Source organism: Triticum urartu, chromosome 1A, assembly GCF_056163025.1.
Source record: "Triticum urartu cultivar PI428250 chromosome 1A, HENAU_Tu73, whole genome shotgun sequence".
Taxonomy (NCBI): domain Eukaryota; kingdom Viridiplantae; phylum Streptophyta; class Magnoliopsida; order Poales; family Poaceae; genus Triticum; species Triticum urartu.
In genome coordinates this window covers 77,099,072-77,122,237 of record NC_141873.1, presented here as the reverse complement: position 1 = coordinate 77,122,237, position 23,166 = coordinate 77,099,072, and the positions used below count along the sequence as shown (strand labels likewise).

Genomic DNA, 23,166 nt, shown 5'->3' with positions numbered 1-23,166 from the left:
CGCCCATCCATCCATCTCTCCATCCCACATCCATCCATCCATCTATTACAGAAAATAGAAAATAATATGAAAAAGAGATACCCCCCACCCGCAGCCCAAACCCTAGGTCAGATCCCTTCGACCCCCCCATCGCACCCCTCCTCTCCTCGCAGCCGCCGCACTTCTCCTCCCTCAGATCCTCGCCGCCACCACCTCCTCCCAGATCCCCCTCTCCCCGACCCAGAGCTCCCTCTCTCTGCCATCCCAAACCCGCCGCTGGCCTCCCCCACCCTCGCCGCCGCCGACCTCTTCATCGCCCCCAGCGCTGGCCATCCTTCCTTCCACCATCCAGATCCCCCGTTTCCTCGCTGTCCCGCGTCGCCGCTACCACCTCCCTCCGGCGGAGCTCGTCGCCATTCCCCACGCCCTCCTCCTCTCGCCCCTCCCCTTCCCATTCCCCACAGCGACAGCCGACGGCCTCACCGCGGCGCAAAATCCCCCACCACCATGAAGCCAGCGAGGATGTTCCCGTGACGGCCGCTGGTGTCCCCGCCGCTGCCACGGGCCCTCGCCGCCGAGGCGCCCGTCTCCGTGCGGCGGCTGCGCGTGGTGCGGTGCATGGCCAAGGAGTGACGGGTGCGAATGGTGGCAAAGCAGATCCAGCGGGAGCTGGCGGACATGCTGACCCGCGACCCCGTCATGCAGCGCGCCGTCCTCCCCGAGTCCGCCCTCGGCACCGACCGCTACCTCTCCTCCCCCACCACCATCACCGACGTCGAGCTCTCCAACGACCTCCAGGTCACGCCCGGACTCTCCCTCGAAACGATGCGGCTGCGCTGCAATCTGGGATGCTGAGTTCCTTGTCTCTGCTCCGGTTTGTGTCTGCAGGTGTGCAAGGTGTATGTGTCCGTGTTCGGGGAAGAAGGTGGCCATGGCCGGGCTCAAGGACAAGACCAAGTACCTCCAGGTCACGCCCAAGCTCTCCAACGACCTCCAGGTCACGTCTGCTTACTTCCCATTTTGTTTATAGATCATTATGCTAGTTTTGTCTTGTTTAATTGGTTAATTGTTCATGCTTGAAGTTAATTAGCTGGAGTAGTTGGTTCGTTACACACTGGTTGGTGCATGCTAGCTCAAGTGTATACATGCATGGATGTATGTGTTTTGTAGTTGAAGGAGTTCATTCTGTGCAGTCGGAGGCGTATGAGTTCAAGATCGGCGACCAGGTTTTTCGAAGGCCCGGAGACCCACCCCTGGACCAAGTTATCGAGATGCTACAGAAGCACAAGGATAAGTCTCAAGATGAAATCTAGCTAGCTGGCTACAGTATGCCTTATGCTCTTGTTGATTTATTTCTTTTGCGCTCTTTTGCAGTTCTATATTGATGAGTGAGCGATCTGGTAGCAGCTAGCTAACTGCCTCTAGATTGTAGCCCTGTTATGGGATGTGTGGTTGCGCATGCGTTCTGCATTGTCAAATGTGTTCTCTGTTGTCACACATCGTATGCAATGTTGTTCATAGTTTTTATATTTGTTGTCATGCGATGCGGTCACTGAATTGCTCAAATTTGCTGGCCAAGTACTATGTAGTGCTGTTCTATGCTAGGCTACCAGGCTAGGTAACTTCTGTATCAAAATCATGGATTCTAATCTTTACTATTATCTGCCATGGATCAACAATGATGCATCACAGGTAGTAGTAGTACAGTCGGACTTGGTCCTGCATTGCCCAGTTATTAGCTCCTCGATCTGTTCCTCACAGCGTGGGGTCAGCACTTTACCTCAACTTGTCTGCATTTTCTCTCACACACTAGACTTGCTCATCCATAACACAATGGCAGTGCGTGAGTGAGTCCTATAGGTATGTATGTTTTTGGGCTGGTTGTAGATGGCTTTGTATGTTATGGTAGTGTGCTTGCTCTCCCTGCTCTGCTTTCGCTTGTAGAAAAGAACAGCAGAGCAGGGTAAGTAAAACACACTAGCAACTCTCTAATTAGAACACCAGATGCTGTGCAACTCTCTACTAGTAGATACCAACCACATGTATCTACAGATTTACTACTAAATCCAATTACAGTACTACCCGATGTTGTGTGATTCCTTCCATTCTATGATTGATAAAGGAAGTACTTCATTAGTAACGAGACATGCTAATCTGGTCCTGAAATTTATAAGCAACTAAATTGTGCAGAATTAAGTTTCACATTCAAATCGATGGTATGTCATGTGTGCACCATGGACAGAAATTTCAGAGCCAACAGAAAGAAATTCTACTCTTTACTGCAGAACAGTATACAACATTACTTTGTTGGTTGCCTGCTAATTGTGTGCAAACTGCTTATCAATTGCTTATCAAGCACTGCCTGACTGGCTCGCATCGCTCTGCTGTCGTAGTTGTGCCGTTAGTGCTCTTTCCTCTCTGTCTGTCTACGACAGCAGGATTCATGCACCAAACCAAGAACCTGAATCTTTTGTTAGGCTGCTAGTAAACTAGGTTGTACTCCTTCCAATTGCAAGTTGGATAGAACCTGCAATTAAGTGCACAGACATACATGGATTCTGGTTCAATTCGTATGTATGTCTGTATGTGCATTCTTACGACTTTGACTAAAACTAGTTAATTCATTGTTCTACCTTGAAGGTGACCAGTCCCTAGCTGCGTGCTTTGGTCGGTCCTGCTAATTTCAGTTCCTATGATTTTTAATCTCCATTTTCTATTTTCCCCAGCTACCAAGACTCTGAGTTTGTGGTGATGGCAGCTGACACGAAGCCGATCGAAATCTTCCCCCACCCCCTGTTGCTCCCTAATGATAACAAGGTAGAAATTCTATCCGTATGCTGCATCATATATAGTACTGCTAATTAGTTTGTATGCTGTTGCTTGCGTGATATGGTTAGACCGACGACTGTCAAGCTCATAATTCTATATGATGTGTCAAAGGTTAACAGAATATATGATATGACTTGTGTGCTGACCTCTAGTATCTTGCTTATCTGTAGTGTGTTTGTTGTACGCTTGCCTTTCTTTGGCCTGCTATTCTTATTTATCAAATGAAAGGACATTCTATTTGGCAGTGGGCGGTTTTGCTCAAAAATAAGTAAATAAATTGTATGTGCATGCTGAAATGTTAGATGTCTGTTGGTTGCTGTATATGGGCAAGATGAATTGAATCTTGATGTGTACTTGTCAATTCTAGCTTATATTGGTGTCTTGCGATCCTAAAAAATTATTGAATCCTGCTGTGTACTTGTCAATCCTGCTGTGTGTTCATATTGCGTCTCTGTTTTCTTGTATGAACGAGTTATCTCATTTTAACTAGCTGGAGAACAAAAAGCATGGTACTAGCTCAATTTTTGTTATCATTCTAAATAAGTTTCCTTTTCTTGAATGGTCTGTTCTGATTCTTCACCTTTTCTGATTCTTCCCTGCTGATTCATGTAACAGGGCGACCGAGGAAGGCATGTTGTCTATTTTCTTGAAGGTCGTTTTGTTTGTTCCCAGCCCTAACTACAGTTGTCCAGCTAGTTCGGCATGTTGTTCATATCACTATTGTAGTCCAACGAATTTGGCATGTTGTGAGTTTGTGATTGCTTGTAAAGCTTGTAAAGTATTGTATTACACTTGTAGTCATTAGTAAGGATCTGGTTGCTCTTATTTCAAGTATTATGTGTGCTTTTTGTCCGCCCATTTAAATACTGGTTCGAATATGAAGAATATGAGCCTGATAGATGGGACCCACTTACCAGAACATGACAAATGGGACCCAGTTACCAGAACCTGACAACCGGGACCCATCTGACTAGTGGACCCTTCTTTTGGAAAAAAAGAAAAACTAAATTCGTTTAGACAAAAAGGCCACAACCCAACAATAAAAAAAGTTGCAATGTTGGGCTTGGCCCATGAAGCCGATCAAAAATTGATAGAAAAAATATATAAAAAGGCCGAATTGTTGGGCTAGGCCCATGTAGAAAATCGAATTGGACCGGGCTGAATCTTATGCCACATCAGATTGCCACGCTGGATGGCTACGTGGCCTGGGGAGGTTGCTAGTGACCAAAACGCCACAGTAGACGTATTTTGGTCATAAACGTCTACGACCATTCCAGAAGAAAGGTCGCTATAGTCAGTTTATGACAGCCAGCTTTTGACCTTATGTTTTTGGTCACAAAAAGGTCACAAATTGAAAATAGTGACCATTCAGTGACCAATAGTGCTGGTCACAAGTTGACATATTTCTTGTAGTGTGTAAACTATATAACACAAAATTATACTGTTTGAAAATAGAACATCTGAAATTTATATTGGTATATTTTTTTGTAATATATGACTTGTATTAGGTTGATCAAATTAACGATCTAAGGATACGCGCACACCCTGTAAATTGAGAGAAAGGGAGTAATAAGAAACTCTAATTAAGCAGATTATCTCTTCTGCCGGAAGGAAGACGGGTTGGTTTCTTCCCGGCATGTGCACTGCCGGCGGGACACGTTTCTTAGTTGCCTTGCTTCACAAATGTCATGATTGGCTTACGTAGAAGTTTAACCCGCTCTTGTTTCTTCTCGAGAAACTGGCACCAACTTTGCTTTTCAGTTAAGAAAAAGGAGCTTGAGATTGCTTGTTCCTGCATAAGTTTAAGCCAGTACTTTGTAAACTCGTTTTCTGCCTCATTCTCCCTCGTCCATAAGAGAAACCCTAGCTATTGAGAGATAACCGATGCCCGCGCACGGGGGCAAGAAGGAGGGTCGCCGTGTTGCGGTGTCCATCGGGCTACAAGCAATCCTGGTTGCACCACCGATGGCGGCGCCAAAACAAGAGTCAGCAGACATAAGATGGGAGGTAACACGGGTGGCGGTGGTGACGACGAGATGGGCCATCACGACATGGCGAATGAAAGATCACATCGGAGTTGCTCTCCGAGAAGAAAAAAATCTACAGATGTTCGTTAATCCACCCAGTCCCTTCATTGAAATGTGCGTGGTGCGTTTTTTCTTGATTGTATTTAAAATATTAATGTTAGGACATTAAAATCCTCCTTGATTTCGACTGGAGTATTTTGCTATCTGAGCATAGTGCTGAGTTCTGTGGGATAGAGAAGAAAGAGTCATGCAGGCACCTATGTAGCCCAGTTCGTAGAGTTTGCACATATGAAATTGATGTCTCCATAGGTTTCTTGTTTGCCCAAAAGAGATTTGAAATAAATTTAAATTGTTTTTATGATTTGTTCACATGTTATGTCATATTTTGCCCTGTCGCAAGGGTACGAGACATGTGGATATTTGAAGTGGGTCGACGAAGAATGGAAGGGGGAAGCGAGGACCGTGATCGACAAACTAACTACATAAATCACTAATGGACAAGGACAAGTAGATCACTTGTATGAAAAATAAGATGAAGTCGGCGAATGTCAATTTCAAGTAGGCCACTAAGAGCAGGATATAGGAGATTTAGTTGCACTATCAGTCATAGGTGGGTGTGTAGGTATGTATGTTCTCATGCAATTGTTCATCAGGTGATTTATGTGAAATGTTCTACTCCCTCCAATCCATATTATTTGTCGCTCAAAGGGACGTATATGACACTGAAATATGTCTAGGTACATTCGTTTGAGCGACAGGTAATATGGATCGGATGGAGTATTTACTTTCACAAATGTTTGAAAACACTTTTAGAAGTAAACTGGATAACTTTTGGAAAAAATAGAGAGCACTTTTAGAAATAGATGATGTAAAATTCAGAAATATTTTAGATCAGTTAAGCAATAGTGTTAGCTAATATAATATTATAGCAATGACATCAACAGCCAAGCAAGGTCACAACTTTTAATCAAGATCACTATCCTAGTTATCTGAATGTAAGTCCTCATCATCAATTCGTTCTTCCTAGCTGTTGTAGACATCTCCAATGGTATTGGCATCTTGACGCTATAGTTCATTAACAACATGAGCATGAACACTAACCCCTTCTTCATTATCATGCTCAACATTTTGGAAAGCATCATCTTTGCTGTTTGCATCTGCATCATTAGGAACAATACAATATAATAAAGAAATGTTTTCCTCCTCGTAGGCTTCATGACTCCATTCATGGTCATCGTCTCCTATTTCTAGAACATCACATGAATGTATGTGGCTCATAGTTAGAACCACCATCCACAAATTACCATACTTTGTGCCCTTTGAGTAAATACATGTGTTAGCTTGGGCTGCCAACATGAATGGGTCTTCCTTGTACCAAAAGGCGGACGTATTTACACTTTGAAAGAATCCATATGAGTCCATCCTCTTGATACTCTTGCTATCAAGGTCATGCTTGTCACACAGAAACAAATATATTAATCCTTTCCCATACTGCAAGTTAAGAACTTCCTTGACAACCCAGTATAATTCAGTTTCTTCTTTACCATCAACACATGCCTTCATCATGATATTGGAATTTTGTGTACTTCGATTCTTTTCAAATTGCACGGTATGAAACCTAGCACCAAGGATATTGTCGACAACCTACCCATTTACATGATTGTCTAGCCCTCATGATAGTGTTCGCAAACCTTGTGATGCATTTTTTAAAGTTCTCACATGACTTTCAAAATTGTTGTCAGAAGTCTTTCTTATGCTTCTTGTCGATGCTTCACTCACCATTTTTCTTTAGTTTTTCCTTGTGAATCGTAAGAACATATTTACTTGTTATTGTCGTAGTTAAAATAGTTCGTCACATCGTAGTAGGAATGAATAAGGTGATAGAAAATTACACCATATATGGTTGTGCTTTTAGACATTTGTTAAGTACACACAAAACCATTTTTTGGCAATTCCTTAGTGAAAAAAATTCTTATGGCTCATCCTAGTGCCTTTTCACCATCTAAAAAAAGTACTTAACCCACCTCGGCAAGCTTAGGCTTTTTATCCTTGTTATCTTTCTTATTCATGTTCCATTCAGGCCGGCTAAATCTGGTTTCTATCTCTTCTTTCAAATATCCAGAGAAAAATGCCAAGCACTTATCGATGATATAGGACTCAACAATTGAACCTTAATGCCTTGCTTTGTTATGCATAGTTGCCTTGAGGTAACCAATCCTTCTTTTAACTGGATACATCCAACCATATTGAAAAGCCCTCCTTAGAAGCGCCCCTAGAAGATGAACGGTTAGGTGCACCATTATAACAAAGAAAGCATGTGGGAAGATCTTCTCAAGCTTGCAACTAATTTCACGCTCCAATCGTTGCACGCCATCAGTTCATAATTACTTGGCACACAACTCCTTAAAAAATCTTCCTAGTTCAGCGATAGCCTTATACATCTCCTTGGGGGCAATGCGTCTAAGACCAGTTGGTAAGATGCTATGTAGAAGTACGTGGTAATCATGCATCTTTGACCCATGTATTTTAGAAGTCTCGACATCCCCATGTGTATTTTAGAAGTCTCGACATCCTCTAGTAGGTAAATGATAAACAAAGATAATTTTTTATGTTGTATGCTACCCAACATAATCTTAATCAAAGTATGTAACAATGGTGTGAACTCAAGACAACATTGATTCAAAGCAATGATCTATAATTGATAACAAGCAAGTAACATCCAAAAGTGTAAACAGAACTACTATTTCTTTTCATGGATTAATGTTTTTAAGTAATACCATATATATCATATTCATGTCCTCAATCACTCAATCTTTATCATATTCAAACATCTTATCATAACACAACCTAGAGCTTCAATGAAGCAACGAAATCCATGATGATCCCTTTTCAACTACTTAGCACTTCACTAAATTCTCAATTTACAAGCCTTGGTCTTTGCACTTTGGATGGGGAATAGAATGATGGTGGGGATTTTACAAGAAGATAAATATTAAGGAAGTCTCGCATCAATGTAGCTGATCGTTAGGCAATGGAGAGGCCTTAAAATTGATATTAATCCGGGGAGTAGGGATTGCCATGCAACGCATGCACTAGAGCTATAAGTGTATGAAAGCTCTCCTAATGTAGCTGTCGGATTCAGGGCTCCGCAAACCCAAGAGTGGTTCGAACTCTGGGGCGTGTGCGAAGAACTCAACCTCACCAGCCAGCCAGTTCGTCGCCCCCATAGCCTAGCTCGATGAACAAGGAAGAAAACAGACATAGCAGTTAACCCAGGTTCGGTCCACCTTGCGGTGTAAGACCCTACTCCTGCTTTGTGGTGGATTAGCATCACGAGGGGCTGAGGATGAACTAGTACAGAGGAAGAACAACCTCATGAGGTCTGTCCTAGTGTGGGTGTGAGCAAGAGAAGTCTATCTCCTCTCTATGGTGGTGGCTAAGCTATATTTATAGTGGCCTTGGTACTCTTCCTCCAAACGAAGGCAGGAAGGGATCCCACAGTGGCCAATTTTGAAGGGGGACAATAAGTTCACTCTATCCTGATGAAAGGTGGTCTTTTCCTACAAAGCTTCTGGTCATGCCGCCGTAGTGGGCTTGGTGATGACATCCGTCTTGGTGGTCTTGGTCTTGTTGCACGGGAATGAAAACCTTTGGGTGATTCCTCTAGACCCCGCGCCTGCTCTTGCTTCCTTAGCACCAATGAGGAAACCTATCGCTCTACGCCTGCTGGCGTCCGCCTGGCCTTGGTCGTCATGGCTGGCGTCACCTCAACCTCATGAGGCGGGCGCCTGCATAGGAATCTCTGCTCCTTGGGAGCCAGACTGAGGAGGCCGCTCCCTCCGGATGTCTTGATGTCGTCCGCCTCGCGAGGCTTGGCCCCTCGCGAGGGTCTTGTCTTGCTGGTGTTGAAGATGGGCCGTACCAGGCCTTTGATGGAGCCACGCCATGGGCCGCAGGCAGGCAAGTCTGGGTACCCTGGTTCCTAGAACGCCGGCAGTAGCCCCCAGGCCAAGGCGCGCTCGGACTTGGCTTCGAGGCGAAGCCAACGGGCAAGGGTGAAGCGCCGCGGGCCCCAATCGCCTGCGGGCCTAGCCGATGAGTGGCGCTTGATGGGGCGTGGGCGTCTTCACTTCCCCATGCCACCTTGGCAACTGCCCGACTTGACAACTGCCTATTGCATTTAGCAAAAACCATCATTACTCGGAATCGCGGGAAGCCGGTGGTTGGCCTCCCTCTGGCTATAAATGGGAGAGGGGGCGGAGCCCCCAACTCATCTTCATCTTCTCGTCATTTTCTCCTTCTTCCTCTCTGTCCCGCCATCTTGCCAAAGCATCCATGGCGCCAGTGAGGAGGTTTTCCGCCGCGGAAAAGGGAAAGGCTCCCAAGGAGGGGCCAGGCTCGCCGCTGCCCAAGAGAGGTCGCGGGCGCCCCCGCAAGCACGCCGCAATGCCGGCGGTGGCTCCTCGAGGGCACGGACGCACCCCTTCGAAGACGGGTGCCGCCTCCAGAAGCCGCGAAGGAGCTTCTTCCCATGGCGGGAGCTACCGCGGCCGGGGCTGCCCTAACGATGGGGGAAAGCATGCGGCAGCCGTTCGGCCGCCGCGCCCGCGCTACCACTGGGCCGACACATCCCCACAGTTGATGGTGTGGTCAGAGAGGCCCGCAGGCATCTGGTTCCAGCTTCCGCGCTTCTTCGCGGGCGCGCTGCCGGCCAGGGTACCCGGCGGCCTCTGGCTGCAGGCCAACGACTGTTGTAGCAAGCCTCATGGGTGGGGGTCGAGGCCACCACTGCCGGCAATGTGTTCCTGAACCGCGGGTGGCAGTTGTTCGCCCGCGCATGCAAATTGCATGGGAGGTGCACCCTCCACTTCAGGTATGATGGTGCCGCGACCCTCTACGCCAGGGTCTTTGGGGAAGACGGCTAGTGCCTGGGGTGCTGCCCGGAGAGCGACAGTGATGATGACGACGACGACGGCATGAGGGGCGGCACCATCACTGGCAGTGAGCTTGCCCTTGGCGACGGTCGTGCCGCCTCCAACAACGGTGGCTGCCCTTCCGAAGAGAGCACAAGCGACAGCGACCACGGCGAGCCACCGCACCGTCGGGCTCTGCTACCTCTTGAGCACTGCGTTGGTTTCCCTTGAAGAAGAAAGGGTGATGAAGTAAAGTAGCGTAAGTATTTCCCTCAGTTTTTGAGAACCAAGGTATCAATCCAGTAGGAGATCACGCTCGAGTCCCACGCACCTACACAAACAGATAAGAACCTCGCAACCAACGCGATAAAGGGGTTCTCAATCCCTTCTCGGTCACTTACGAGAGTGAGATCTGATAGATATGATAAGATAATATTTTTTGGTATTTTTATGATAAAGAGAAATAAAGATGCAAAATAAAATAAACGACAATAGAAATAACTAAGTATTGGAAGATTAATATGATGGAAGATAGACCTAGGGGCCATAGGTTTCACTAGTGGCTTCTCTCAAGAGCATAAGTATTACGGTGGGTAAACGAATTACTGTCGAGCAATTGATAGAATTGAGCATAGTTATGAGAATATCTAGGTATGATTATGTATATAGGCATCACGTCCGTGAAAAGTAGACCGAAACGATTCTGCATCTACTACTATTACTCCACACATCGAACGCTATCCAGCATGCATCTAGAGTATTAAGTTCATAAGAACAGAGTAATGCTTTAAGTAAGATGACATGATGTAGAGGGATAAACTCATGTAATATGATATAAACCCATCCTTTTATCCTCGATGGTAACAATACAGTATGTGTCGTTTCCCTTTTTTTCACTGGGATCGAGCACCGCAAGATTGAACCCAAAGCTAAGCACTTCTCCCATTGCAGGAAAGATCAATCTAGTAGGCCAAACCAAACTGATAATTTGAAGAGACTTGCAAAGATAAACCAATCATACATAAAAGAATTCAGAGGAGAATCAAATATTGTTCATAGATAATCTGGATCATAAACCCACAATTCATCGGATCTCGATAAACACATCGCAAAAGAAGATTACATCGAATAGATCTCCAAGAAGATCGAGAAGAACTTTGTATTGAGATTCAAAGAGAGAGAAGAAGCCATCTAGCTAATAACTATGGACCCAAAGGTTTGAAGTAAACTACTCACACATCACCGGAGAGGCCATGGAGTTGATCTAGAGTGTAACGCCCTCGATGCGGCTATATCTCCTACATGTCGAAGCACGACTTAGAGGCATAACCGCATTGAAAGCAATGTCGCAAGCGAGGTAATCTTCACAACAACCCATGTAAATAAATAAAGGGGAAAGGTACATAGTCGGCTTACACTCGCCACATCACACAAATACATAAATAAGTCAGTACATTCATCCAATACACTCAGGGTCCGACTACAGTACCAAAATAAAGATCAACCCCCAAATGCGACAAAGTCCCCGATCGCCCCGACTGGGCACCACTACTGATCATCTGGGAAGGACACATAGTAACAGCGAGAGTCTTCATCGAACTCCCACTTGAGCTCGGTCATATCATCTGGAACGGTATCATCAGTCCCTGCATCTGGTTTTGAAAGGAATCTGTGAGTCACAGGGACTCAACAATCTCACACCCTCACGATCAAGACTATTTAAGCTTATAGGAAAGGTAAAGGTATGATGGTGGAGCTGCAGCAAGCGACTAGCGTATATGGTGGCTAACATATTCGCAAAAGAGAGCGAGAAGAGAAGGCAAAAGCACGGTCGAACAACTATGATCAAGAAGTGATCCTAGAACAACCTACGTCAAGCATTACTCCAACACCGTGTTCGCTTCCCGGACTCCGCCGAGAAGAGACCATCACGGTTACACACGCGGTTGGTGCATTTTAATTAAGTTAAGTTTCATGTTATCTACAACCGTACATTAACAAATTCCCATCTGCCCATAACCGCGGGCACGGCTTTCGAAAGTTCAAATCCCTGCAGGGGAGTCCCAACTTAGCCCATCACAAGCTCTCACGGTCAACGAAGGATATTCCTTCTCCCAAGACAATCCGATCAGACTCGGCATCCCAGTTACAAGACATCCTCGACAATGGTAAAACAAGTCCAGCAACACCGCCCGAATGTGCCGACAAATCCCGATAGGAGCTACACATATCTCGTTCTCAGGGCACACTCAGATGAACACTACGTACAACTAAAACCAACCCTCAAGTTTCCCCGAGGTGGCGCTGCAAGTGACTCTATTTTGGACCAACACTCAGAGGAGCACTGGCCCGGGGGGGGGGGGTGGTTTAAATAAAGATGACCCTTGGGCTCCGGAAACCCAAGGGAAAAAGAGGCTAGGTGGCAAATGGTAAAACCAAGGTTGGGCATTGCTAGAGGAGTTTTATTCAAGGCGAACTGTTAAGGGGTTCCCATTATAACCCAACCATGTAAGGAACGCAAAATCCAGGAACATAACACCGATATGACGGAAACTAGGGTGGCAAGAGTGGAACAAAACACTAGGCATAAGGCCGAGCCTTCCACCCTTTACCAAGTATATAGGTGCATTAAGATAAACAAGTTAATATTGTGATATCCCAACAATAAACATGTTCCAACAAGGAACGATCTCCAATCTTCACCTGCAACTAGCAACGCTATAAGAGGGGCTGAGCAAAGCGGTAACATAGCCAAACAACGGTTTGCTAGGACATGGTGGGTTAGAGGTTTGACATGGCAATTGGGAGGCATGATAAGCAAGTGATAGTTATCATAGCATAGCCATAGCAAAAGAGCAAGCATCTAGCAAGCAAAGATAGAAGTGATTTCGAGATTATGGTCATCTTGCCTGCAAAGTTTTCAGAGTTGCCTTGATCCTCGTAAGCGAACTCAACGGGCTCCTCATTCATGAACTCTTCTCCCGGCTCTACCCAAACAAGAACAACAAGCAAAAGGAGCACAATCAACCATGTGCAATACTCAAGCAATATGATGCAAACATGGTATGATATGCGGGATGCGATATGTGATGCATATGCAAGATTTGGAAAAGAATGATTGAACCTGGCCTCAACTTGGAAATCCAAGAGTGCCACTGGAAAGGTGAGGTGATTTCGGTTGAAATCGATATAAAGATCACCAGAATCGGATGCACGGCTTGGAAATGGCAAGCAAAACAAATATGGCACCGGTCTGCGATAATCAGCAAGTAGCCATCTAAATGCATCAAAAAAATATGCTACATCACTCAAACATGACAACAAAATACATGGCAGGGATCCACTCATGATGCTTGACAAAAGATGAACACTGAGCTACGGCTAATTCACTCATTAACAGGTTCAAACAAGCATGGAAAAAGAGCAAAAGATTACTGGTTTTAGACTTGGTGAAATTAACACAAGTCTGGAATTTATCATCAGAAAGCAATATTTAGAGCATGAAAACTACATGCTATAGGAACTTAACATGGCAAAGCAAGGCATTGCATGAAGCTACTCAAGGCACTTAACAAAAGCCCCTTAGTGACCTTGAGCCAAAAGAGATCAGAAAATACAATTGCAAGCATGTGAACATAGCAAAAACATAAACAGATTCAGACTTGGTGAAAAACTGGAGCATGCAAAATAGTTAACGAGTAGGCATGTTTACGAGCTCGATGCACTCACTACAGATCATGGCATGACAAACTAAGCATACACCCATCAAGAAGACATGGCATAGAAGCTAGACATGGCAAGAACAACAATATAGCATGCACGGATCAGTAGCAACATCCTTGACAAAATCGCTAAACATGTCAACAATTTGCCAGGATCATTTTATAGCAAAAGTAGAGCTCGATTGACTCAAGCTAGGGTGCTCCATAATTGCAAAACAAAGAAATGGATGGATAGAAAACAACAATATTAACAAAACATCCTTATTGATCATCATCAAAAGAGGCACGGATCACTAGGAAACAACATGAAGATATGGCATAAAAGTAAAAATAGGACAAGGACTTAGTGAAATTCTAAGTCCCTGAAATCAACATCAACGATTAAGCTACTTTGCATGCTTGTGCTAGTCACCACAAATATCACAAAAATACATGGCATACACCCCAGTAAAGATGGCATGGCATTCTACAAAACACATGTAGAGCTCAGGATCATAGCATGCACACATTAATCATGGAAAAAATGACAAAAGGCCATTTGCTGAAACAGATCTGACATATTCCTCACATAGCCCTCTTCCAACAACATTTCGGGCATCAAGATGAGCTCAAATGAAAATGATGCAATGAGATGAAATGATGTACTCGTCGAGACGAACATTTTGATATGCTACACACACGAATCGGAGCTACGGATGCAGAGTTATGGCATGTGGAAGAATGCAAAAATCTAGGGTTTCGAGGATAAAAGTCAACTGAGAAGATTGTCCCAGATCTAGATCCACTGTAGCTATGCACGGTGGCCGAGGTTCGCCAGAGGTGATGGGGTCGCGGGGGTTGGCGGATGAGACCGGGAGGAGTGGGGGCCGGCCGGAGTTGAGCTTGGGCGGCGCCGGAGCGGTCTTGGCGGCGGCGAGCGGCTCCGGGCGGCGAGGAAGAGGCGGCGGGGTCGGCGGTCCGGTGGGGCGGCGAGGTCGCCGGCGATGGTGCGGTGGCCGGCGCTAGCTCCGGGCGGCGACTATAGAGAGAGGCGGCGGCGCGGGCGAAAGAGAAGGCCGGCGGGTGCGCGGGGCGGCTCGGCCCGGGAGGCGGCGCGTGAGGGCCCGGCCTGGGCCTTGCGGGCTGGCTGCGGAGGTGGCCCGACGGGACAGGTGGCGGCTTCCTATTGGATTGGGGCGGCGGCGCGGCGCGTCCGACCGGAAACGGACATGTCCGGCGGCGGCGCAAGCGGATTTTTTAGGGTTAGGGGGGAGAAGACTCGGGATTTCGGGGGAGAGGGCTATATATAGAGGTAGATGGAGCTAGGAAGCTCCAAATTAGGTGCGGTTTTCGGCCACGCGATCGTGACCGAACGCTCTAGATGATGGAGAGGGTTTTGGTGGGTTTTGGGCCAATTTGCAAGGGTGTTGGGCTGCAACACACACGAGGCCTTTTCCGTCCCTCGGTTAACCGTTGGAGTATCAAACGAAGTCCAAATGGCACGAAACTTGACAGGCGGTCTACCGGTAGTAAACCAAGGCCGCATGACAAGTCTTGGTCCAATCCGAAAACGTTTAACCCCCACACACTAAAAGAGGTAGAAAGGACCACCGGAGGACATAGGAGCGCCGGAATGCAAAACAGACAACGGGGAAAATGCTCGGATGCATGAGACGAACACGTATGCAAATGCAATGCACATGATGACATGATATGAGATGCATGACAAAGACAAAACACACGAAGGCAAAAACCCGACAACGAGGAAATAAAATAACTTAGTGCCGGATACGGCAAGAGTTGGAGTACAGATAAGGTAAATTACATCCGGGGTGTTACATAGAGGCCCTCCGTGATCGATGCCCCCTCCGGTGGAGCTCTGGAAAAGGCCCCAAGATGGGATCTCTCGGATACAGAAGGTTGCGGCGGTGGAATTAGGTTTTTGTGGTGCTCCTAGATGTTGGGGGGGGGGGTACGTGGATATATATAGGAGGAAGAAGTACGTCGGTGGAGCAACGGGGGGCCCACGAGGGTGGAGGGCGCGCCCAGGGGGGTAGGCGCGCCCCCTGCCCCGTGGCTTCCTCGGTTGTTTCTTGACGCACACTGCAAGTCTCCTGGATCACGCTTGTTGAGAAAATCATGTTCCCGAAGGTTTCATTCCGTTTGGACTCCGTTTGATATTCCTTTTCGGCGAAACTCTAAAATAGGCAAAAAACAACAATTTGGGCTGGGCCTTCGGTTAGTAGGTTAGTCCCAAAAATGTTATAAAAGTGTAAAATAAAGCCCATTAACATCTGAAATAGATAATATAATAGCATGGAGCAATCAAAAATTATAGATACGTTAGAGACGTATCAAGCATCCCCAAGCTTAATTCCTGCTCGTTCTCGAGTAGGTAAATGATAAAAAAAGAATTTTTGATGTGGAATGCTTTCTAACATATTTCTCAATGTAATTTTTCTTTATTGTGGCATGAATGTTCAGATCCATAAGATTCAAGACAAAAGTTTAATATTGACATAAAAATAAAAATACTTCAAGCATACTAACTAAGCAATTATGTCTTCTCAAAATAACATGGCCAAAGAAAGTTATCCCTACAAAATCATATAGTCTGGCTATGCTCTATCTTCACCACACAAAATATTTAAATCATGAACAACCCCAATGACAAGCCAAGCAATTGTTTCATACTTTTGATGTTCTCAAACTTTTTCAATCTTCACGCAATATATGAGTGTGAGCCATGGATATAGCACTATATGTGGAATAGAATGGTGGTTGTGGAGAAGATAAAAAGGAGAAGATAGTCTCACATCAGCTAGGCGTATCAATGGGCTATGGAGATGCCCATTAATATATATCAATGTGAGTGAGTAGGGATTGCCATGCAACGGATGCACCAGAGCTATAAGTATATGAAAGCTCAAGAAAAGAAACTAAGTGGGTGTGCATCCAACTTGCTTGCTCATGAAGACCTAGGGCAAATTGAGCAAGCCCATCATTGGAATATACAAGCCAAGTTCTATAATGAAAAATTCCCACTAGTATATGAAAGTGATATCATAGGAGACTCTCTATCATGAAGATCATGGTGCTACTTTGAAGCACAAGTGTGGAAAAAAGATAGTAACATTGTCCCTTCTCTCTTTTTCTCTCTCTCTCTCTTTTTCTTTTTTTTCTTTGGGCCTTCTTTTTTTTGGCCTCTTTTTTTCTTTCTTTTTTCTTTTTCATCCGGAGTCTCATCCCGACTTGTGGGGGAATCATAGTCTCCATCATCCTTTCCTCACTGGGACAATGCTCTAATAATGATGATCATCACACTTTATTTACTTACAACTCAAAAATTACAACTCGATACTTAGAACAAAATATGACTCTATGTGAATGCCTCCGGCGGTGTACCGGGATGTGCAATGATGCATGAGTGACATGTATGAAAATTATGAACGGTGGCTTTGCCAAAAATACGATGTCAACTACATGATCATGCAAGCAATATGACAATGATGAAGCGTGTCATAATAACAGAACGATGGAAAGTTGCATGGCAATATATCTCGGAATGGCTATGGAAATGCCATAATAGGTAGGTATGGTGGATGTTTTGAGGAAGGTATATGGTGGGTTTATGGTACCGACGAAAGTTGCGTGATACTAGAGAGGCTAGCAATGGTGGAAGGGTGAGAGTGCGTATAATCCATGGACTCAACATTAGTCATAAAGAACTCACATACTTATTGCAAAAATCTACAAGTTTTCAAAGCAAAGTATTACGCGTATGCTCCTAGGGGGGTAGATTGGTAGGAAAAAACCATCGCTCGTCCCCGACCGCCACTCATAAGGAAGACAATCAATAAATAAATCATGCTCCGACTTCATCACATAACGGTTCACCATACGTGCATGCTTCGGGAATCACAAACTTTAACACAAGTATTTCTCAAATTCACAACTACTCAACTAGCATGACTCTAATATCACCATCTCCATATCTCAAAACAATTATCAAGTATCAAACTTCTCATAGTATTCAATGCACTTTCATGAAAGTTTTTATTATCGCCACATTGTTCTAAAGGACTCTCAAAATAATACGAGTGAAGCATGAGAGATCAATTATTTCTATAAAATAAAACCACCGCCGTGCTCTTAAAGATATAAGTGAAGCACTAGGGCAAAAACTATATAGCTCAAAAGATATATGTGAAGCACATAGAGTATTCTAATAAATTTCCAATTATGTGAGTCTCTCTCAAAAGGTGTGTACAGCATGGATGATTGTGGTAAACTAAAAAGAAAAGACTCAAATCATACAAGACGCTCCAAGCAAAACACATATCATGTGGTGAATAAAAATATAGCTCCAAGTAAAGTTACCGATAGACGAAGACGAAAGAGGGGATGCCTTCCGGGGCATCCCCAAGCTTAGGCTTTTTGGTGTCCTTGAATTTTACCTTGGGGTTCCATGGGCATCCCCAAGCTTAGGCTCTTGCCACTCCTTGTTCCATAATCCATCAAATCTTTACCCGAAACTTGAAAATTTCACAACACAAAACTTAAATAGAAAATTTCGTGAGCTCCGTTAGCGAAAGAAAACAAAACACCACTTCAAGGTATTGTAATGAACTCATTCTTTATTTATATTGGTGTTGAACTTACTGTATTCCAACTTCTATATGGTTTATAAACTCTTTTACTAGCCATAGATTCATCAAACAGGCAAACAACACACGAAAAACAGAATCTGTCGAAAACAGAACAGTCTGTAGTAATCTGTAGCCAACGCGAACTTCTGTAACCTCAAAAATTCTAAAATAAATTGCGGGACGTGAGGAATTTATCTATTAATCATATTCAAAAAAAATTAACTAAATATCACTTTCCAAATAAAAATGGCATCAATTCTCGTGAGCGCTAAAGTTTCTGTTTTTTTACAGCAAGATCAAAAAGACTTTCCCCAAGTCTTCCCAACGGTTCTACTTGGCACAAACACTAATTAAACACAAAAAACACAACCAAAACAGAGGCTAGATAAATTATTTATTACTAAGCAGGGGCAAAAATCAAGAAATAAAAATAAAATTGGGGTGCCTCCCAACAAGCGCTATCGTTTAACGCCCCTAGCTAGGCATAAAAGCGAAGATAGATCTAGGTATTGCCATCATTGGTAGGCAATCCATAAGTGGCTCTCATAATAGATTCATATGGTAATTTAATTTTATTTCTAGGGAAGTGTGCCATGCCTTTCCTTAATGGAAATTGGAATTTAATATTCCCTTCCTTCATATCAATAATTGCACCAATCGTTCTAAGGAAAGGTCTACCAAGAATAATAGGACATGAAGGATTGCAATCTATGTCAAGAACAATGAAATCTACGGGCACATAGTTCCTATTTGAAACAATAAGAATATCATTAATTCTTCCCATAGGTTTCTTAATAGTGGAATCCGCAAGGTGCAAGTTTAAAGAACAATCATCAAAATCACGGAAACCTAACAAATCACACAAAGTTTTTGGAATCGTGGAAACACTAGCACCCAAATCACACAAAGCATAGCATTGACGATCTTTAATTTTAATTTTAATAGTAGGTTCCCACTCATCATAAAGTTTTCTAGGAATAGAAATTCTAGCTCAAGTTTTTCTTCATAAGATTGCATCAAAGCATCAATGATATGTTTAGTAAAAGCTTTATTTTGACTATAGGCATGAGGAGAATTTAGCACGGATTGCAACAAGGAAATACAATCTATCAAAGAGCAATTATCATAATTAAATTCCTTGAAATCCAAGATAGTGGGTTCATTGCAATTTAAAGTTTTAACCTCTTCAATCCCACTTTTAACAATTTTTGCATCAAGATCTAAAGACTCCGAATTTTTGGAACGCCTTCTAGGTAAAGGTGGCTCATCTTCAGTCCCATCATTATCAAGATTCATATTGAAAAACAAAGATTTAATAGGGGACACATCAATAACTTTTAGATCTTCATCCTTATTTTCATGAAAAAAATTCCGGTTTAGTGGCCATCTTATTAACTAAGGTGGCCCGCTTATCCGAGACTTCAACAATTAATTTTTCGAGATGAGAAATCTGAGATTTCAAACTATCGTGGAATTTTCACGGCATATGTCCTAGCAAAAGGACTTAGTCGTAGGGCCATCGCAAGTAGGAAGCTTAAAGGGGTTAATCGGGACAAAGGACACGATAGGTTTTATACTAGTTCGGTCCCTTACGATGAAGGTAAAAGCCTACGTCTAGTTGTGTTGGAATTGCTGGGATTTCGATGACCAGGAAGCGAATACGCTTTGCCTGGTTTACAATATTGGGCCTTAAGCCGCCTCTGGGCTTAGGCCTTCTACATGTCTTAATAAACTATCACCTTGAATATTATTGGGCTCCTTTTGTAACCCGCCGTTGGGGTTGACCCGGCCCCTCCTCGACGGGTCTTTCCTGGTAGCTATATTCCCAACATTAGGCCCCAGGTTGACTTTGAACTTTGTTCTTTGTCAATCTTCAATACTTAAATGAAATCCATCTTCCTCTCTTTGTAGAAATTCTGTAACCTGCCATGATGTCATCTTCTAAAAACACGAAAAACTGCTCTGACGTCATCCTCAATGGATCTTTATCTTTGAATGTCTTCCGAGAATCGAGGCGTCCGTTTAGCTGGATAATCATTATTCGGGTCTTCCTCGATTTTCGTGCCCGCCTGTTTGCTTATACCCTTATAAATAGGCACGCCCCGGTCTTTCTCATTCTTCTCTCTCTTTGTCTTATTCCTCTCGCAACCCTACCGCTGCTCGAGCTCCGTCGCCATTGCAGAGCGCCTCGTCTTCGTCGACCTTGGCCGCTGCATCAACCTGAATCGGTCCAGAGAACGGAGGCGACCTCCGCAGAAGATCCGTGGTTGTAAGTGTTCACCTTCCTGCTCCTCAGATCCGCATTAGAGTTTCTAGGTTTCTGCGTGTTCTTCATAGTTCATCACGGTTTCTTTGTAGTTCTTCCACTGCGGCTTCTTCTTGATCCAAAAAGAACATATATTCGCGCGGTAGTTGTTTTGTGCCCATTCTCGATGCCAACAGATCCCCTTCTCTGGTTCAAAGGCCTCATTAGAACTCATGAACTCATATGTGCTAGATTTTTAGGTCTAGAATATTTTCCATTTTGAATGACCGTTTGATCCAGAATAATATCAAGAAATTAGGAAACTTGTTTGCCTCAACACTTAGCCAATTCTGTTTCTGGTTTCCTTGAAATGTCTTTAGTCATGGCGGCTTATGACGCCAGCTTACTTTTCCCTTATATGAAATTAGCCCTTACTTAAGCCGCCATTACTCATTTGCACCATCATCATTTAACTTCATCATCACCATTGAATTGAACCGGCACGTTACTTTCTTTTCAGTTCGTCTTTTGATCATCATGCCGTCAAAAGCACCGACTGTCTGCAACTGGGTCCCCTCCACAGTGACTGAGGATAACTTGAAGGAATTCTTCACCATAGGATTTTTGCCAGGGAAGAATGTTATGTCTGACCGTGCACCTGACCCGGACGAGGAACGGCCTAACCCAAAAGACGGTGAAGTTATTGTCTTCTCTGACCACATGAATCGGGGGTTTTCACCACCCGGCTCAAAGTTCTTCAGAGACGTTCTTCATTTTTTCAAACTCCACCCTCAAGATCTTGGTCCCAATTCCATATCCAATATCTGCAACTTCCAAGTTCTCTGTGAGGTGTATCTTCAAGAAGAGCCGACTGTGGAACTCTTCAGGGAGTACTTTTGTCTGAACCGCCAAAATGAGTGTACCAATGGCCCTAGCTTGGAACTCGGTGGAATCTAAATTCAGCATCAACAGGGCGCCATCTTTCCCCTAATAGTCTTACCGAGTCATCCCAAGGATTGGAACCAGACCTAGTTCTATTGCCAAGACACATCTCCAGCCAATGAAAAACCACTGCCAGGTTACCGCACGGAGCGTCTGGACTCCAAGTTTGTGCTCCCTGATAAGCTTACTTCCGCCGAACGCAAGAAGCTTATCCCATCTATTAAGAGGATTAACGCCTTATTGGGGAATGGCTTAACCAGAGTTGACCTGACCCGTTGCTGGGTCTCGTGGCGGGTCATCCCCCTAAGCCGCCGATCCAAATTGATGTATGACTATGGAGGAGGCCTGGATGACTGTCTTCGTCACAGCTCCGTTCAACTAATTGAAGAAGATATTGTTTCAATGTCAACCCTTCTGGTGAACGGCAAATATGAAGACTGCAGTAAAGTTGGGTTAAACCCCTTCTGCAAACTTAACCCGGCGCCAGAGGTAAAAAAACCTGACCCCTTTCTCTTTGTATTTTCCTCAACAGTTTTAAATACCTGCATGACCTTTTATCTTGTTTACTTATTTACAGGCCAAATCTGACTTTTGGAAAGCCAAGTATGACCATGAAGCCGCCAAGAAGGCTAGAGCCACCGCCATGGCCGCCAAGAAGACGACCCGGAGGTCCAAGAAGAAAAAGAGCACCGCTGAGGACCTGTTAAAGCTTGTTGATGATTCTGAGTCAGAGGTAGCCCTTGACTCCCTTGGCCAGTTTTTTAATAACCTTATTGACACTGACTATTGCCAGGATGACACGGGGGCCAGTCAGGCCGTAGAAGAAGAGGTAACTATTTCCTCCGACTCAGCCCATTTGCCAAGACAGAAACTTCGACTGGTAACCCGGAAAGTAAGGTTTTCACACCCTTTAGCTTATTTGGACCCTCATTTTCTTTTGAAAAAACAGCAACATGAGAGCCGCCGTCAGGCCCGGAACGACGATGAACCGCCTTCCATTGTACAATAAACTCCTCGCAAACGCTAGAATGAGGTCTCTTTTATCTTCATCTTCTTCTTTTATTAATGAGTCTATCCTCTTGCATTACTAACTTTATTTTACCTTTGTAGGAGGTTTCTCGCTCTTCTGGCGACTCATCTCAGATGCAATTTCTGGCCTTCAAGACTGCATCTGGGTAAGGAAAAAATCATCTTTCCTCTGTGTCTTTAAAAACTACATCATTGCACTAACTGTCTCATAAAATATTTCTTAGTGGTCAAGCCAAGTCCAAGAAGGCTAAAGTGGTTAAACCGGTGGAAGGCCCGTCAGTTCTTGCACCTGAACCGGCCATGCCAACTTCTCCCCCTCGAACTGAAGCACCAGAAGACCCAGCTGTTGATACTCAATTAGACCCTCCTGAGCCGTCAGCTGATGATACCGTTGTTAACCCCTCTACTGCCAGACCATCTAGTTCAGCTAACCCGCCATTATCTTCTGATCATGACGTTCTGATCACCGGTAGCCATTTTGTTGAACCGGGGACTCCCACTGTGTTGTCTCGGCACACTGCTAAACAAGAAGCCTTGGAGAGACAGAAAGTGCGTTTCGATATCTCTCACTACACTCATCTGAATGCTAGTGACATATTGTTTGGCTATCTTAGCCATGTTCACTCCAGCCGTGAGTCAGAAATTGAGATGGTCAAGCAACTGCAGCTGAAATATGAGGTATGTTCTTCGGTTTACTTATACTCTGCCAGCCCCCCAGTCTTCAGATGATGAACCTGAATGATCTGGAGACTTTATGATATAGATTGATACTCACTCTAAGTTTTTCAAAAGTCCAACAAAATAGGGTAAACTTCACCTGTAGTCCCCAAGGGCTGGCTCAATTTATCATAA

At 44.4% G+C, this 23,166-nt stretch overlaps 1 pseudogene; it reads left to right on the top strand.

Annotated features, from left to right (window-relative positions):
- Positions 1-501: 501 nt before the first annotated feature.
- On the top strand, positions 502-1,371 carry LOC125532714 (putative ribosome-binding factor A, chloroplastic; annotated as a pseudogene).
- Positions 1,372-23,166: the final 21,795 nt, after the last annotated feature.